Consider the following 20,841-nt stretch of genomic DNA (forward strand, 5'->3'; position numbering starts at 1 on the left):
TAATATACTTAACAATAAATTCTCATGTATAGTTTACGAGAATATCGAATAAAACGAACTTTCATCATGCTAAGCAGTATGTCGTTATTGCCACTAATACAGTGTAATAATTGACAGTGTCTTGCTGGATCTAAATTCTTATTTATTTCTGTACTGCATATAACTAAATCACTGTCGCGTACCCAGAATTTTTCTTTTGAGAGGCCCAAAGTTTTTTTTTCTTGGAGAGGTCCAATACTTCTATATAGTACCTGTGTTATTCTTTACCTGAAAAAATGATACGTAATTGTTAATCACTACTATCTATTCTCAGAAAATCTGATAGAATTAGATTATTTTTCTAAGGACAGGAAGGTGTAAAAATCAAATCCTTAGGATACATCAATCATTTTCCTGTTAAACAAGTAGGTCTATATTAGGAGTCTTCACTTCAGCGAAATTAAACTACCGCTAATTTTAGAGTTTCTTCTGTAATATCTTCAAAACAAATAAAAATATTCGAAAAGCAGAAACGTAGTGAACTAAACAATATGATTTTTTGAATGTAATACCTTTACCACAATTCACCTATCTACTTTTGGTATGCCACTATTTGCAGAATCCGCAAAAAATGCTAAATCTATCTACAGTTGCAAATCGAAAGTAGATACATGAGTAGTGATAACGATATCACATGCATTGTCTAGTTCACAACGTTTCTTCTCTTCGAATATTTTTTATTTGTTTTGAAGATATTACAGAAAAACTCTAAAATTAGCGGTAGTTTAATTTCGCTGTAGTGAAGACCCTTAAGAAAGTGTAAAAAAGTTAGTCAAGTTACGAAGTTTTCTGGGGGGAGTTCTGTCCCCCATGGGCCCCTGCTAAAGCAGATAGTGTCTATTGTAGTTTGTCATGTCCTACGAGGGCATACACACTCTTTACAAACATTCGACTTAAAAGTATCTCATATAAGTAATATAAACATTTTGTGTAAGATAAACTTGTTGTGTAAACTAAATTATTCATATGCACTTTACTAACATGTTTTATAAGATAAACCTTTTGTGAAAAATAAATATTCCATATACGCATTACTCGTCAGCAAACTTTTCTTAAATTTAAATGCTGACAATCCGTTTCCCATTAAATTCAAGTAAATGCATAGTCTACAGGGTATTCTGCCTTATGCTTTAAATGATCCTGGTACTATCAGCAGTAAAAGTTCATACATTCTATATATATCCAAAATTTTTAATTCGTATGGGGAGGAGAGAAATGAAATCAGACATGAAATTAGAAATTTAACTTTAATTGATTTTTCGGCCTTTTCCACATTCTCATTCCACCAATTCTTACATAAAGGGATGCGCACGAGACAAGATTTGTGGCTGTCTCGTCTCGAAAATGTGCTTTAAAAGTGATGTCTCGACTCGAAAAATGTATATTTTAATATTGGAAGAGCCGTGTCTCGACTCGAATTTTGTGAGGAAAATCTTGTCTCGACTCGACTCGTGCGCATCCCTACTTACATATACATTTACTTTCATTCATTACTTATCCGTCTCCTTTAGTGTACACTGCAAAAAGATAAAACAATGTTTGAACACTTTTTAGACTCTTTTTTTAGACAGTATTTAACGTCAAAAAGTGTCCTGAAGTGTTCTATTAGTGACCAAAATGTCTAGTGACCAAATAATCCCGTGTTTAATAGAAAATGCCTTACAAGTGTACAAAATCTATCCAAATTTTTTATGTTACCAAACAGTATACGTGTAAAAATGACTTTTAGACACAATTAGAATACTTTTCACATTATTTGCACTCTTTGAACACCCCCGGATTACACATAATCACCCCTTTCAGATGCTCTGTGTTCCAAGTATGTGTTAGCAAAATGTGCTTTAGCTATGTTTTTGAAGTGTTTTTGGTGAGAAGATGTGTATTAAGTATGTCACACTACAGACTGCAGAGTAAAAAAAAAATACAATTTAAACACTTTTAGTACAGATTTTGAGGCGAAAATTGAATAAATAGTGTTTACAAAGAGTGCTTCGAGTCTTCAAAAGCGTTCATTCTCCTAAAACAGTTAGTATGACATATTTAAAAACACTTCTCGGCAAACAGTTCGAAAGCAAATTGATGACACACATTTTGAACATTTTGTACATTTTGTACATATATCTGGGACATACTTGGACAATACAGTGTCTACAAGGGATGAATATGTGTCATCTGGTTCTGTACAAAGTGTGTTGGTAAAGTGTCCTACAGTGTCTAAAAGTAGTTTCTTTATTGTTTGCAGTGTTTTTTTTAAAGAACTAACGTTTTTAGAACACTAGATTTTAAACACTATTTGATCAGTTTTCCAGTCAAAATCTGTTCTAAAAGTGTTTATATGATGTTTTATTTTTTTTTACAGTGCACTGCAAAAAAAAAAAAAAAATAAAATAAAATAAATATAAAAACTACTTTCAGACACAGTAGGACACTGTACATATTACCAACACTCTTTGAACATATTCACTCCTTGTAGACACTTTGTTGTCCAAGTATGTCCCAGGTGTATGTACAAAATATGCAAAATGTATGTCATCACTTCGTTTTCGAACTATTTGCCGATTAGAAGTGTTCTAAATATGTAATACTAGATACTGTTTTCGGAGAATGAAAGCTTTTGGACACGTGAGTTTCACTTTATAAACACACACTTGATATATTTTCCCCTCAACATCTGTAGTAAAAGTGTTTAAATGCTCTTTTATTTTTTACAGTGTGTAAAAAGGCATATGCGTGAGACATTAAACTACAAATCCTATTTTATTTCATTAAAATATCTCGAAATAAGTAAATAATTCAATAGCGGATATCATTACCTCTCATAAACTTATGATCCTTCTACGTCTACGAAATTTGTACTCAAAATTACTCCATTCTTTCGTGCGTTATGAGGAGGTGGGCGTGCAATTTTACTGACGCCTGTACAAGAGAACATTCTAAATCTTCTTAAATATCTCTATATTTCTAGTTTCAGCGTAGGGAACTATCGCAAAACTAGGAAAAGTTTTCCAGTTCCAAGTTTCTGCCTCCGAAAGTAAGGACCGTTCTATTCTTTCGGCAACGACCTGTCACCATTATCTTCGTATGATACATGTGTTTTGCTTGGCCTTGACATCTCCAAGCGTCATTCTGGCGAGAATACAAGTCTCCTTTTCTGACAAAATGGCAGGAATTAAAAAAGACTTTTGCATTTACTGTTTTCTGCTTGTTCCATAAACAATTTCTTTTTTTTAGAGTTACATTTGCTACGTAAAGAAAATGTAATAAGAAGCAATTACATCTTACTATGCTCGTATTTACTAATTAATACAAAAAGTTGCAATGAGTCGCTGACAAATTTGTTTGCATAAATTCAACATAAAATTACATTCCAGCTCTGTAAAACTATTCAAGAAATTTGTCGGAATTAAAATATTAAATATTTAGTAAAAATTACGGTGAGTAATTATTTAAGAATAGAGAGCTTTCTAAACACATGTTTGCTGTCAAGACTTTTTGAGCAGGATTCTACAATTTTTAATCGGTTTGGTTTACCAAAATTCTTTAATAAATCTATCCTGTCTGTCCGAGTGTCCGTCGTACAGGAAATACAATATCTCAAGAACTGCTTAATGAATCACCATCAATTTTGGGCATGATGTAGACGGTCAAAAGGTTAGGAATCGAGTTCGTTGGTAAAGTTGAACCGTTCACCGGAAGTGGTATAAATTAACCATTTCCGGTTTTAATATTGAACCTTCTGGATCGAAAAGCGTAATAGGTAGTTTGAACCAGTTTCCTGCAATTGATTAAGCCTCCTGAGAATACACATGTCATTTCCATCCTGAACTCTTCACTAAAACCGGAAGTGATAGAAATCCACCACAACTTCCGGTTTCAATATTGATATACATAGAGGAAAAACTATAAGAGATAGCAGGAAGAGTTTATCTCTCTGTAATCGATTTAGTGTTTTAAGAGCAGACACCTTATTTTGTCATAACTCTCTTTTCAAACTCGAAGTGGCAGTAACCAACCACTTCCGGTTTTAACGTTGATGGCTATAGAGTTAAAACGTTAATAAAGAGCGAGAAGCTGTCTTTATTTTGAAACCAATTAAGCGCCCACACAATATATTCCGTCTCTACTCTAACCTCTCTACTGAAACCGGAGCTGGTAAACATCTACTACCGCTTCCGGTTTCAGTATTAATTGAGGAAATAATCACTGCATACAAACCAAACTTCTTCGCGTGGTATACACATAACATTGGTAGTTGTTTAACGTTTATATAATCATCCATTAAGACTAACACGTGTCGAGTACTAATTTTTAATCAATGTTGGACATGTATTTCTCTTCTTTAAATGTTAATTTGCTTGTTAACTTAAAACTTTATATGTGTGCTTAAACTAATATGTCCTTCTTTCTTTTTTTCTTTCTAGGTAAGTTTGTAAAAGTTAAACGAGAAACTAGCATGGATTTTCAGTACAAAAATGAAGGTATTTCATTTTAGTCATAATATTATTTTATGGACAGTCAAAAGGTTCCCGGAATTTCGTTGTAATTTCGTTCTGTACAATATAGGTACAGATTCACTTAATTGCCTTTAAAATTTGCTGCTTTAGAGCCAGAAATCTGCTGATTTGACTGGTGCTAAATCAGCGGACTTCTGGATCTTTCACAAGATCAAAAAGAGCCTCAAGGCTAACCATCTTACCACTATACAAGATATCCAAACCAACATGAAAGCTGAACTACGGAACATATCAACACAGGATTTCCAGCGTTTGTTTCCAGCAATGGCAGCAAGTATGTGTGTGTTCTCAAGGAGCCTATTTTGAAGGCGATTTCGCGAATATATAGCCATATTGTAATAATAAATAGTTACAACGAAATTCCAGGAACATTTTGATTATCCCTCGTATATATATATATATATATATATATATATATATATATATATATATATATATATATATATATATAAATTTCTCATTTGTATTACAGGAAAGAAATGCATCATTAGTTTTATGGCTTAAATACTTAAATGTAATTGTACGTAATAAGAGCAAAGTTGGCAAGTAAATAAAAAATAGATCGTGGCCAAAAATTTAAGTTTTTATTAGTTGCTGTAAAAATCTGATTTTGGTACGCAGGTACTGCACGAGTGGAGTAAGACATAAATTGTAATAAGGAAAATTTTGAAAAGACGTCTGGGAAATAAAATGAAATAAAATCTCGTAGCTTAACGTCCCACGATTATGCCCGTTAGGCTGCGGAGATGATGATTAAGGCAAATGAATTATTGTGGAAGAATAAGTAGAATGAGAATGTTTGAGGAAACCGGAGTACCCCAGAAAATCCACAGACACGATATTGTTCATCACTTAGTTACTTGGCAAGACATCGAACCAGGAACCCCGCCTACCAGAGGTAAGTGCTCTACCACTGAGGCATCTTGCTCCCAATAGATGATTGGAAAATTATATTTTTTTATGTATTTTTCCTCTGCAGCAAGAATTCGCATTTATTTTCATAATATCACCAACGAGGTAATAACATAATAATTCTTTCAGGTATATGAAGAATTGATCAACACTTTTTTCTTTGTGAGAAACATTTTTGTAGTTTGTTAACCAGTTAACTTTAAGAGTCTCACATATTGCGAGCGTACCTATTTTTGAAAGAAGAAATTACTTCTACGTCTCTCCGTGATTCAGCGCCCGAACATCAAAGAAAAATTAGAAAAACGCAACTTAGTTAAAGCATACAGGGGGCCTCGGTGGCTGAGTGGTACAGCATTTACAACTGGTGCTTGTGGTCCTTAATTCTATTTCAGCTTACGCCAAGTAAGTTTTGTGGTGGACAAACAACATTTGCGTGGATGTTCTAGGGGAGTCCTCTGTTTCCTCCCACATTCTTCATTCCACCATTTCATTCATTTCTCATCTTCACCGTCTCCTTTAACCTGGTCGGCATAACCGTGGGATGTAAAACTTAAATATTTCATTTCATTCAAAGCATACAGGTAACTTTAGCTATCGTTTGTATGACTGTGAAAGTACATGAAACAATCTAATTGCAAATGAAATAACATAAACATATATATTTTTTTTGGTTAAACCTTCCACGTTCATGCTCTTTAGGCCAAGAAAGCGTGAATTACCACGTGATTGCTACGTAACTGTCACGTGACTTTCCGCGGAAGAAGGATACTAAAGAGGAGATTGTTCACATTAGATAGAAAATGAAAACAATCCTCCGCACGTCATGCATTGGACGGGAATAACCGAACAGTACATCTTTGGTTTGTACTACTTTGAGGGTTCCGTGGCTTCCACATTACTTATCTGGAGATGTTGAATGACTGACTTCTTCCCCAGCTGCAAAATCTTAGCATCATCAACAACAACACGCTTATTTATCAACACGATGAAGCTCTTGCTCACTTCGCACTTGCTGTTCGTGAATGCCCGAACGCACTGTACCCTGAACGATTAATAAGATGTTGGTCTCCAAATTCATCTTTCCTTTATCCTTGACCGCCACAATGCCCTAATCATTGGGATATTATCAAATCACACGTTAAGAAGAAGTAGTACATAGATAATGATGCTTTGCGGTCAAGTGTGCTTGAAGCCTTCCAGCTTGTAACGCCGCAGCTGCTAAAGTGGATGAGTACTAGGATATGGAGGCGTATCAAGCGCATATATTATTTTTCACGCGCTACCCTACCCAACTGTTCTTAAGTTGGTTACAAGGAAGTGGGCGAGGTTAGATTTACATCGAAGTTGCGCCATTCGAGTGTGCGACAAAACGTCACGTGGTATTATCATGGGTTCAAAGATGGAATAAAACGTGCCGTGCGGGCCTTCTAAACCACTTTCGCTCGCTGACGCTGGCTGATATGTTTCGTAACGTAAGTAAATCTCTTTTTTATCAACAAAGTTGTATGTGCAAAGTGGACTAATTACCACGTGACATTATGTCAAGACCGGATGCTGCAACTTCAATATAAATTTAACTACACTCCAAGGAAAAACAAGGAAGCGTATGCCAACCTTTCCCCTACTTGGTGCCTCAGGCACCTCCCCCTCTATAACTCCCAATACCCGTTACAACCCCTCCTTCGCGAGAGCCCCACTTCTTACTCCCCTGTTGGTTTATAACGTAATTGTTTATAAGAACTATCAGAAATCTCTAGGTAAATGGTGGGAAAAGCACAATTTATGCATTATATATTATGTAGAAGGGAAAATGAGTACTATTTTAATCATAAAGTGTTATGAACTTTAAAAAAATTTAAAAAAAATATTTCCTTGGACCGGGTTTGAAACCCCACCAAAAGGAAATTTTTAGTACTAGACCCCTCGCTAACATCCTGGGCTACAACAACTGACAGCATCTGGTGTTTGATTTGTGCTATATGCATGCTACGTGGTGAGAAATGGATAACTCCTACCAATCAGAAGAGCATATTTAGCCCTTATGGCTAGGTCCAAGCGTGATTACAATATGCGTAACAACCTGTGCAGGGGTAATGGAGGTGCACATACGGACGTTTTGTTTTATTAAAGTAAGGATGAAATAAGTGCAGATGAAAAGGGACTTTCTGGTCACTCTGTAGGAATATCTCGTCTCATGGTATCACGTTAAATTGTACGTCTGTCTTATACAGCCTCAATGTTGAAAAGGCAAGTTAAACTTCAAATCAGACAACCCAAAATATACTTTTTTTTAAAAAAAAAGAATTAAAAGTTCTTTATTCACAGAACGTAGCGTGTCTTTTGTTATAAGTTCCATGAAGTTAAGGTGAAAATTTACGTCTTGTTCTGACCGAAGAAGAACGAACTGTTCCCTCCTAATTGAAGCTATACAGAGACCATCGTTGCTTCAATAAAGGCGAAGACTAGAAACAAAAGAAAGTCGTTAGTTAGTTGGATGGCGGCTGCCTTGTCCACAGAATTCCTTGCACGGGAGATGTCTTCAAAGGCCGGGAAGGATCAAATGAGAGTTGAAGTCATGACTTGCGTTATATGGTTAAGAGGCAGAGAATTTGGGAATCCACCACCCATCACAAGTTCTCCGCTCCATTTTCAGGTCACGTTTCCTCAGCATAGACTTCACTTCAGTTAAAAAAAAAAATAAAAAAAAGAACAAGTAGGGGAAAACAGGCCAACGTGGACAGATGGGTTCTTTGTGGAGGAAATGAAGTAAAGGTGGGTTTCGTTCAAGAAAAAAAAAGAAAAGAAGAGACAGTTCGGTAAGAGAGAAAAAGACAAACCCAAAATTTTCAAACAAATGACATTTTTCCTTCAGTATCCGAAGTCTGGTGTAGAGTGGTGGAAGTCTGTTCCATCTGAAATAAAAAGACAAGTTCTTCACGTTTTGCGGGATGTTAACCATTCTAGTTCTAACAAAAGCTTACATCTAGTTTCTTTCTTAGCGACTGGTTATTGCCACGAGACGAATAGTTCCTTTTTCAAATTTGAGACGAGACGAAAATTTCCTTTTTAAATTTGAAGCGAAACGAGAAGTTTCTCTTTAAATTTGAGACGAGACGAGATGTTTCTTTTTTAGTTTGAGACGAGACGAGAAGATTCTTTTCACATTTGAGACAAGATGAGAAGTTCCCTTTTGAATTTGAGACTAGAAGCTTCCTTTTAAATTTGAGACAAGACGTGAAGTTTCTTTTTAAATTTCAAACGAGACGAGTTCCTTTTTAAATTTGAGACGAGATGAGAAGTTCCTTTCTAAATTTGAGACGAGAAGCTCCTTTTTAAATTTGAGACGAGACGACAAGCTCCTTTTTAAATTTGAGACGAGACGAGAAGTTTCTTTTTAAATTTGAGACGAAACGAAAAGTTCCTTTTTTAAATTTGAGACGAGATGAGAAGTTCCTTTCTAAATTTGAGACGAGAAGCTCCTTTTTAAATTTGAGACGAGACGAGAAGCTCCTTTTTAAATTTGAGACGAGACGAGAAGTTCCTTCTTAAATTTGAGACGAGGCGAGAAGCTCCTTTTTAAATTTGAGACGAGACGAAAAGTTCCTTTTTTTAAGTTTGAGACGAGATGAGAAGTTCCTTTCTAAATTTTAGACGAGAAGCTCCTTTTTAAATATGAAACGAGATGCGAAGTTCCTTTTCAAATTTGACATTAGACATGTTTCGAATATCATGGGCAACACTGGTTCACCCAAATCTTAAATCTCAAGAACTTGTTTAATATTACATGATTCATTGTATAAAAACTATAAATTGATAAATCTTATTGTACAAACATAATGAAGAATATTTACCAACGTTGAGAGATACCGTACACAAGTCATTTCACAATATGCTCCAATTATAAATATGCTTTAAATGTTGTTATATCACACCCTTTGTGGGTCTCTTGTGAAGCGGAAGGATTTTGATTTTTTTCTGAAGTTCTAAATGATTTTTTTATTTGGTCTAGGAATTAATTCGTGCGGTTGGTACGCACACATTGAAGCTGTAGTACAAACACAAAATACATAAAACCTTAAGAAAAATATTGTCCATCGCTAGCCACCACTTTCGCCCATCTGTCAGGCAATGTACGGATTCCGTGGCGAAAGAAGTCCTCATCCTTGGAAGCGATCCAGTCAGAGACCCATGTTTCGATATCTTCTGAAGAAGTAAACCGCTGTCCAATCAAATCGTTGTTCATGCAATCGAACAAGTAGTAGTCCGAAGGAGCAACGTCTGGTGAATACGGCGGGTGGGGTAAAACTTCCCATCCGACATTTTCTAAATAGGTTTTGACCGGTTTTGCGACATGTGGGCGAGCGTTATCATGTTGAACAATAAGTTTATCATGTCTGTTCTCCCATTCTGGTCGTGTTCTGGCCAGAGCTTGCTTCAAACGCATTAATTGTCGTCGATAACGTTCTCCATTCATAGTTTCACCCGGTTGCAGCAGCTCATAGTACACCACACCTTTCATATCCCACCATATGCACAGCATAACCTTTGCACAGTGAATATCTCGTTTTGGTTGTGATGGACCTGGTTCACCTGGTTTCACCCAGGCCTTTTTTCGTTTAGGGTTCTCGTAATGGATCCACTTCTCATCACCCGTAATAATTCGATGCAGAAACCCCTTTCTGCTCTGCCGTTGAAGCAGCAATTCGCAAATGGTTTTTCGTCTTTCAACGTCTCTGTCTTTCAATTCATGTGGAACCCAATGTGACATCTTTTGAATCATTCCCATGGCTTTCAAGCTTTTGGAGACTGTTGTTTGATCAACGCCTAATGCTGTTGCAAGTTGTTCCTGCGTTTGACACGAATCCTGCTCGAGCAATGCTGTCAATTCTTCGTCTTGAAATTTTTTTGGCTGTCCAGCTCGCTCTTGGTCTGCCAAGCCGAAATCACCACTTCTAAACCGTGCAAACCACTTCTGACACGTTCGCTCAGCTAGAGCATGGTCACCATACACTTCCACCAAAATACGATGACTTTCAGTCGCACTTTTCTGCATGTTAAAGTAATGCAGCAGGACACCCCGCAAAAACACTTTATCAGGCACAAATTGCGCCATGTTCACTTAACTACAAACTGGTGTTGTTGACGCTTTAATCCACTGCCCTATACTACGAACGATACGCGATGACAGGGGTTTGCAACACATGTGTGGATACACGGAACTGTGGGACGCTCCGTTCGTTGCGCCATCTCTTGTCCACCCGCACGAATTAATTCCTAGACCAAATAAATGAAATCATAGATTTTGTACATTATTGTTTAGTAAAAAGTAAAAATTATCGTTTACTAACATAGATTATCGTTAGCAAAAAGTGCTCAAAATTGAACAAGTTTCTAGTTACGTTATTTTAATACTAATTTGAAGGTGCTGAATCTGAAGAAACTATTTTTAAAAAGTCATCGAATTGTCACTTATGTCAATAGTAAAATCTTCCACCCTTGGGTACATTTCTGATTGCACTTTTTACACTAATTCGAGGATATTAAATTTGAAGAAACTATTTTAAAACTTATCCATCCATAGTGTCAATAATAAAAAAAAAATGACTTCATACTTGGAGTCATTGAAGTAACGCTTATGTTAATAGTAAAAACACCCTCCCTTGGATATATTTCCAATTGCACTTTTTATACTAATTTGAGGACGCTAAGTCTGAAAAAAAACCATTTCAAAATTTATCCATTCATAGTGTGAATGGAAAAAAATGACTTCAAACTTGGAGTTATTGAAATACCGCTTGTGTGAATAATAAGAACGTCTACTCTTGGATGCATTTCCAATTGATTTTTTTACATTAATTTGACGTTGCTAAATCCAATTGAACAATTTTTTAATATTTCCGTCCAGAGGCTATGCGAAATAAGTGATAATTTAAAGACTGCGACATCGAGGTCATTTTTCTCTTGAAGTTATGGTCGGATAAGTTTTAAAATAGTTTCCTCGGACGAATACGTTTTAAAATAGTTTTTAGCGTCCTCTACACGTGGTCTATTTTTGTAAACACTAACATGTACTTCTTATTTATAAAACAAAAGCACGTGTTCTCTTCCTACAACGACTACAAGAAGCAGACGAAAGGCATCCTCGTCATCATCTGGTCATGTGACTGAAGAGAAACACTAACGCCGCCATTGTTTAGAAGAATTAAAAAAAAACTCCACCCAACGCCTCAATCGACAGTTTCGGCTGGTGAATTTTCTTCTCTTAGCTTGCCTGGAGCTCTGAGATATTTAACCTAATCCAAGCCTCCATGCTTGCCTGGAGCTTTGAGGCCACCTGCCCACTCAGCTTGCCTGGGGCTTTATGGGAACTCAACCACTCTTTTAGCTTGTGTGGACCTCTGAGAGAATCCTAACCACAACAACCTAGCTTGCGTGGAGCTTTGTTTGATTCCAACCTCTCTCTTTGTTTCCCTGGAGAACTGAGAAGCATAATCTACCTCCACTTATCTTGGGCTGCATGGACCTAGGGATTCCTTGTAATACCCAAATACTTATCATTATATTGACACCGTATCATTTGTTATTAGATTAGCTGAGCATGTTTCTGTACGGTCTCTGTCAGTGTTGCGTCGATAATTTTGTGTTTATGTAGTGTATTTGTAACTAAAATTACAGGAAGATAACCATCATGTTCCCAAAAATTAAGAAAGGACTGAATAAAGATAGAAAAATTAAGTAATGGAAATTCATTGTGGACCTTAGTTCATAGCTTAATATGAATTCAATTTAGAAACAAAATCTATTATTATTATTATTATTATTATTATTATTATTATTATTATTATTATTATTATTATTATTATTATTATTATTATTATTATTATAAAACTGTAGTTGAATTTTTAGTATAACTAGACTTAAGAAATATTTCTTCCCTTTATGAGGAGGGGCGGCACGGAGACTCAGTGTCAGAGCGCTTACCTCTGGTGCATGAGGTGCTTGATTCGATCTACGGCCAAGTAAGAACAACATCATGTTCGTGGGTTTTCTTGGGATGCTCCCGTTTCCTCTCACACTCTCATTCCACCAATTTTTCCATCATCATTAATTTCCATTAATCATTCGTCTCCCTTGACCTAAAGAGTAATCGTAGGACGTTAAATTGAAAGATTTTTATTTCATTTTATTTTACTCTTTTTATCACTATTTGTCATTATCCATTGATGAATGATTTTTTCTTCGAGTGATTTTCTCGAATTTTCTCGTTATTTTATTCGATTTTTTCGAATTTTTTCATTGATGAACGAGTTTTCGATTTTTTAAAAAATCATCTGTTAAGAATATATAATAATTATAGTTGCGCATCACTTACCAATTTCGAAATTCGGACATGTTTTTCTGAATAGTATACAGATTTTTCGCAATTTTTTCACGAATTTGGTAGAATTGTGGGTAAACACGTCAGCCATGTTCTTTTCGTTGAAAATAGTGACTCTGAATGTTTGTTTTGTGCAATATTCTGATTTTGTATGCATAGAAATATGGTCTGCTATTGTGCTGTTTGCACGATAGAAGCCTTTATGTGCTGAAAATATAGAAATATGATCCGTATTGCATGTGTATGGTCAGTAAGTACACTTTATGAATAACTTATGATTGTTTATTATTGTAGCACGCCAGACGCGTAATATTTGTTCTCTCGCTCTAGAACGACCGTGCTCTGAGAATGTAATAGTGTCAATAGGGCAGAGATTTTTCTTTTTTCTTTCTTGTATCCAGTGAGATTGATTTGTCGGGGTCACAACTTAATTAGCGTACGAAGGCTCCCTTGGGCTATTGGATTGCCCCTATTTAGTTCGTAACTGTCTTTATCCTTCCAACGGAGGCACCATCAGGCATCTGAAATAGGCTTCCACGCTTATGAGGTTTGTCTACTTCTATCGGCAGAGTCTCCTCTTCTAAACCTTCCAAATTGATCTCGCGTTTCACAGTGTAGAGAAAGGAATTAAAGAAGAGAGATTCGGTTCATAAGTAAAACTACGTAGACTTCAAATAATGCAAATTTAGTACTGAAACTAGACATACTGGGTATACATATAACTTCCAGTTGTAACAACGGGGTAAGGTCAGAGATGTAATTTATTTTTGGGAAACTGAAGTCATTACATAAAAAAAAAGTATTTTTCTTACTAGGTCTTACTATCTTTAGTCTACTATATAAGAATTAACATTTATACACCGGGCAGGGATTTGAACGAAATCGTAGTCTCTCACTAGGGGCGGATTAAGGCTTTTGGGGCCCTGGAGCCGACTATTTCAAGGGGACCCTATGTTACGAATAATTACAGTGCATCTAAAATAAGGGTTATGTTGTAAAATCCTCCATTACTACACGAAATAACATGATCTGATTGAAGATAAGATTGCTGATGCTGTATTAGATTTTGCTTCGCTGATATCAATAATTAGAGCGAATTTAGTTTCACCGAAGGCTAAGATATTGAATACTGACACACGAATAAAAGGAATTACTCAGAATTATCATTTGATAAACAAGAAAGTAAGTGTACGTTTCAAAATTAATGGGAGAACATTTCATCATGCTTTTAGTGTGTTAAGTAATTTTTCCCAAGACATGTTGTTAAGGAAGTGACTTTTTAGTATCTCAGAGAGCCCAAATTGATTTGAATAGGACCGTTTTATTGTTAAGGAGATTTGGGAAACCTTCTAGATTTGCTCTAATTAGTGACAGAGATATTTCAAAGAAATTCTCATTACAAGCTAATAATTTGGTTTGTAATAGAGGCCTAAAATAGCTCACTCCCTCACAACAGAGGTATCGTGAAGTCGCTGGTGGAAGAAGACTTAAGTCTAGTGATACCGCGAGCGTAGCGAGCGGAAAAAAAATTAGCATGAGTCTGAAGCCTATAATATAATAAGTTGATTGCTGTATTTTAGTATTAAAGAGAGGGATTTTTGAAGGCCCCCTGAGACTGAGGGCCCTGGAGCCTGAACTCCATTGGCTCTGCCTTTAATTCGCTCCTGACTCACACATTGTGGGCCTTGGAGTTCCCCCTAATTATCATAGTGTAATGGTTGCTACCTTGCTAGAAATCTTATGGAACACTGATTCCAACGAGGTATCACTCAAGGATGTTATAAAATAGAGGATCTGCCCATACGTATCTTCATCCCAATAACTCAATGAAGCAAAAAAAAACAAAAAAACTGATCATCGGCACATCTGATTGGCTACTCTCGTTTCCGCCATCGTATGATTGGCTACTTTCGTTTCCGCCATGAATGTTGGCTCAAAACATTGGGATCTTATTGGGCAGAGTGGGCAGAGTGGGGGGGGGGGGCTAAACTATGATGTATGGCTTCAAGATTTTGTTGTTTACGCAGATTCTCTATTTTATAACATCCTTGGTATCACTTGTAGAATTCCCGCCCTATTTGCAGAAGAAGTAGAAAACAAAAAGTACTACACAGTATGAAAAAAAAATAGAATTTCGCGGAACCTAGCAACCCTTACAGTCACCCTACGCTAACAAAATGAAGGAAATGTATAGGCAATACACTTGTGACAATAATATTAAAAAAATAATAGTAGCCATCTGTTTTACTGAAAAGTAAAGCATAATGAATTCGTTTTATGTTGGAAATATTATAAGAAAATATATGCGTAGAAGAACAATTCATCGAATTTGACATTCACTTCCCCCCCTCCCCAGCATCTACCATAGTAATACGTTATATGGACACTATTTTTTTTATTATTGTTCTTAAAACATACAGAAACAAGAATTATGTTTCTATACTAATTCAGAATTAAGTTAACTTTTGACATGGAACTTGTTTTTTGGGTTGACGGAGCAGGTAAAAGTTTTTTTATTGGGATGCTAAATTGTTTTCTAAAACATTACTTTTCTTTATTTGTTACTATTTTTGGTTCTAAGTCGATCAACATTGAAACCGGAAACGGTTACTTTCAATACCTTTCTTTTTAAGTAGAGGATTAATTGAGTAGATGGAACTCTGAATCGAATCTAAAAACAACTTTTTTTTTTTTTTGCTATGTCTTTCGTTTCTGCTTTCTGGAAATCAATATTGAAACCGGAAGTAATAATACCACTTCCGGTTTTAGTACAGAGATACGGATAATAATACTATCTTCTCTTAAGAAGGTAACTTGATTCCCAAAAAAACTTTCAACTATATTTTACTGTCTTTGTTCTATGGCGATTAATGTTGAAGCAGAAATTCGTTAATTTCTATCACTTCCCATTTCAATAGAAGGTTAACTAATGAGATGGGACCTATTATTGAGACCTTGAATCAAATCTTTAAAAAAACGCTTCTCATTGTATTTTTACACTTTTTGTTCCGTTACTTGTTGAATGACACACAGATAGACACTAGCAATACTATAAGACCACCGATTCTTTCTCATAGCGTACATTAGAAGTCTAAAAATAGATGAAAAATCGAAGGCGGTTCTTCAGGCACTATACTAAGTCTTTGAACGAAGAAAATTTATAAGATGATATAAAATAAAATGGATCACTAAAATTTGTGTACCGAGGCTAAATGAGACGGTGATAATGTAATGGATTAAACAGTGAAATGAAGGAAGTGAGAAAACCCTGAGAAAACCCATGCACATCGTGATTATCCACAACAAAGCTAACTTGTCGCCAGCTAGGATCGAATTAGGGAACATACATACCCCCGGACACATCGAGAAAAATAACTTATGTGGCTTAAGAACGTAGGTTTCATGCGTAAATCCCGTAGTTTTTGGACTTAACGTATAACTGAAAATGTATGTTTTATAGCCTATATATTTTGTCCGCATGAGTATTCGGAAAAAATGTACTTTCAGTATCAAAGGAAGAACAGTGTATAGGTGGTCAGGTCACGCGCGCCGACTGTTGGTGCACTGCACCCACAATTTTTTTTAGTTTAATAGAAACAAAATAAAATATTTCTCATTTGCCATTATCAGAAATAATAATCAATTAAAACATTGAGATGGAGGTTAACATTTCTAACCTCTAAAACATAGTTGTTTTGTTTCAAATGTGTGCAAAGGCAGCCAAGCAGCACACTTTCCCCTTCCTTGCCTGTCGCTGGTCTAGTCAAAGGCAGTACCCAAAATAATAATAATAAAAAAATGGAACTGTATGGTGAATAGAACCGAGCACAGCCCTTTATGACAGTGTTCATAAAATATTTTAAGAAAAAGGAAATTAATCAAGAAATATCGAGATTCCCCTGAAAACATATAACACCCACCACCATTCATATGCAGCTACATAAATCTTGGAAAGTCGGCGCCATTCAAGGGCACCCATCAGGGGGCAATGTGGGGCGCTTGTCCCCCTAAGAGGAAATTGTACTTGGGAATATTAAAAACCCAATAGAATTTTTACATTAGTTACAGCAAAATTTGAAACGAAATTTATACTTACCCCCCACCCTTTGGATACCACAACATGCCCGCCCTTGGCGCCATTGGGTCAGGATATCACAGATGCGGATTGAGATGTACCACTACTTCATCTACATCGCCTGATATATAATATCCCACAATAGGTTCACTTCAGAAATCAGATCCATCTACTGTGATGAATCTCATCTCCCCCTCTAGAATAAATCTCAAATCTGCCCGCATCCCAATGTTGAATACAACTGTGCCTCTCTAATTCTTCATTGTTTTTCATCTTCATAAATATTTTGTATATCGCTTAAAAAAAGATTATGGGAACTTTCTTACCCGTTCCCCCCAACAGTGTAAATGCAGCGTGTACGTATTGCATAAAAACTATAGTGCATAAAACACGAACCAAGTTGTACTAGGTGGCCACTAAAAAGCACGAATGCTATCTAACCGAGTCAGGGCAGGGGCCCAGCAGGGAATCCGAGCGGTAGCGAGGGGGTGCTTCTGTACGGAGCAGGTGCGTCAGCGACTGGGAGTATACATATAAACAAGGATAGTGGAAGACAACACCACTTACAAATACAATATTTTCACTATCACTCAAAATTCATTTTAATATTTTGTGTACTAACAGTAATTACTTATATTCACATTCTCATTCCTTCACGAAAAATGTTTCACATCGTGTTTTATTTACAAATTCTCTATTCGGTGGAACCGTCGTCTCAAGTAAACCCAAATTTATAAACATAATTTTACATCATCAACTCACGATTTTAATTTTCTTGTTTACCACAATAAATTACTATTGTATGCACAATATTACGATACATTAATTTTTAGGTTCATTAGATGGCACACTATTAAAGGAGGGATTTCACATAAAATTTTGGAAGTAAAAGAATGTTTATGGTTTATTCTAAGCAACACTATAATTAATGTTTATTTCCTTTCTTGTGCCGAACAAACTTAGCGTTATAATTCCGCTAGCAAAGACGCTCACGTGTTACGGCGGTTAATATGTTGTGTTCCTCATTGTAGGTCTTTCACAATAAAATGCCTTTGAACTCCTAAACCTGTACATATGCTGATTATTGCGGTTATCGCCGAAAGTTAAATCGCTGATCCTCTACGAATACCCTGAAGGCAAAGCATACGCACTTACACATGGTGCAATACAAGTCTGTGAAAAACTACCTTACTGTGCAGTTTATCCTGACCACATTAAAGTCAAATGTCAAAGTCTTCCCGACTATAAAAAACTGAGAAAGTACTGTGAATCATTTAAATTTCATTTTGCATTGGAAATGGTGACAAATGAGCCACTGCTTAAAGTGGTCATCCGTAAATTACCAATTGATACCGATGAGGACAATATTCAAACAAATGTAAAAAATAGAGGATACTCTGTTATCTCAGTACAACAACTAACAGGAAGTGGTGGAAAACGTTCCCCCCTTTTTCTGGTAACCTTACGTAAGACTGCAGATGCATTATCAATCTATCAACTAGAATACATTGTATTTTACCGCATTTCTGTGGAACCATATAAACCGAGGATGTTATACAATGTTATAAATGCTAACGCTTTGGGCATACCCAATTATATTGTGCAGCCCAACCTAAATGTATGAAATGTGCCGAATTTCATGCCACGTATAAATGTACAAAACAACCCGAAGATCCAGTTAAATGTCCGAACTGTGGAGGAGGTCACCCAGGAAACTTCCAAGGCTGTCCAGTTCTTCATAAAATAATATCACGACGTACGAATAAATAGCTCCTGGGCCGGAACCGGCTTCTGCAGACACTTATACCAAAAGGACGATAACTGTGCTTAAAACCGTGACTAATCTCACTTCTCAAGACGACACTTCAAAAGATGATACTTCGAAAGAAGATACTCTGCCTGATACAGACCCTAGTTTAACAGAACTTCTGACTATTCTTCGAGATCCACAGCTATTTAAACTTTTAAAAGCATTCAAAAACAGACATCCACGTCTACAAAAAGCTGCAGATGCATTCACCAAATTGTCGATACTTACTGACATTCTGGAAGACATCACAAAAGCTACACCTTGAAGACATCTAATTATATACAGGACCACCACTCTTATGAGGGCCACTTCAGACAACCACCATTGGATCACTCAGGAACCAATCATCGTCAGTGCCACTAGTTCTTCATTTACATACAGCAACATCAAGATCACCATTCTATTCAATCTATCAATGCTAATAAACATACATCACGAAGGTGCAACAGTTGCCCTTCACCATCAGTTCCTATGTGTTTAATACAGATGCTCATTCAGCTCAAATCGGAGGCAGGGGTTCCCATTAAAAAGTCCAGTACTCCCACATCTTAAACTGTCAGTTACTGAGAGAGAGAGAGAGAGAGAGAGAGAGAGAGTCGCGCATCGGCATTTTTATGCTGATGTTTACGTTACTCACTATTTTACGGAAAAGATGCAAGTAGCACCTAAGTTTGTATTTAATTAGTTTAAGTGAAAGACTAAACCACAAATTTCATTTCTTTAACTATAAGGAAACTCCGAGATAAGGAAATTTTATTATAATGATTCCAATCACAATACTTTTTCCTTACTTTCTAGATCAAACAAGAATTTTAGGAATGGTCCCAAAAAAAATGCATCAATAGATTGCGATCTTGGCCAATAATTTGTTTGTGGAACAGGGGCCACAAAATTTTTCAACGGCCCCTAAATCGAGTTTTCGTATTATTTACGGAATAAACACATCATACTGAGTTAAGTGATAGTTTGGGTTTGGCTACACGATATGTAGTCCTCCAGAGATAAGGCCTACAAGAAGATCTTTGATTGAAATATATTAGATCTTTTAATCCAAAAATAAAGTTGAGAAATGTATTTAATTATGTTAAATGGAAAATTCTAAATTCAAAACTTTTAATGTTTCTAACGTTAACGGATTCCGAGATATGTACTTATTACATATAAGAATTTTAACTCCATCCCATTTGCTTTCCTTCTAGGTCCAAATACTTTTTTTTAAATGCCAAATACGTGTATCATTTTTTCAAATTTAAATTCTAAATACCACTTTTATGTGTTTAACCTTGAAGGATTCTAAGTAATGAACATCTTATTACAATAATTGGAATCGCAATTTCTCAATTTTCTACGTCGAATTTCGAACAAAAAATCTTCCTTAGTGGTACCTTACGTCCTGTCCAAATGTAAAGTTTCTAGCTTAATCAGTTAGTCCAGCGTTTCCCAACCGTTTTCAACTTGCGGCACACTACAGGTGTTACATGGATTCTGGCGGCACATTTGCAGATATTATTATTTGTAAATATAAAACACAGCGGTATTTTTCTGTGATTATTGATCTCCTTCTCACAGAGAAGGAAACTCTATCACTGGTTTTTCCCTGTGGTAAATCATTATGCTTATTTTTCATTCTAATTTAAAAATAGAAAACAATTGCAATGAAATATTGGACTCAGGTTTTTTTAAATTCTTTTTCGAAAACTGTATCCGACCTTTTACTAAGAAGGAAGATCACTAAATAACAAATTAACAAACAAATCTCTTTTACTTTTAAAACACAAATGTAGGTAATTTGTCGAAAGGATTGAATGATATTTTAAATTTTCGAGTTACGAAATAGTCTGCAACAATAAAGAAGCAATAATGGTCATAACAATGATAACAAATACTTTTTTAACATTAGAAATGTACAGAACAGTAACCCGACATGAAACTTAAAATTGTAGATTCATAGTAGAGGTTCATAGTAATGTGAAATACAAATATACATTTTGCCCTACGTTTTGCAATTTGATTGCTATAAAATTAATAATTTTGTTTCGATTCCTCGCGGCACACCAGCGGCCCATTCACGGCACACCGGTTGGGAAACGCTGAGTTAGTCAGTCAGGACTTC

This window comes from Thermobia domestica, chromosome 10 (genome assembly GCF_964235325.1).
Source record: "Thermobia domestica chromosome 10, izTheDome1.hap1.1, whole genome shotgun sequence".
Lineage (NCBI taxonomy): Eukaryota > Metazoa > Arthropoda > Insecta > Zygentoma > Lepismatidae > Thermobia > Thermobia domestica.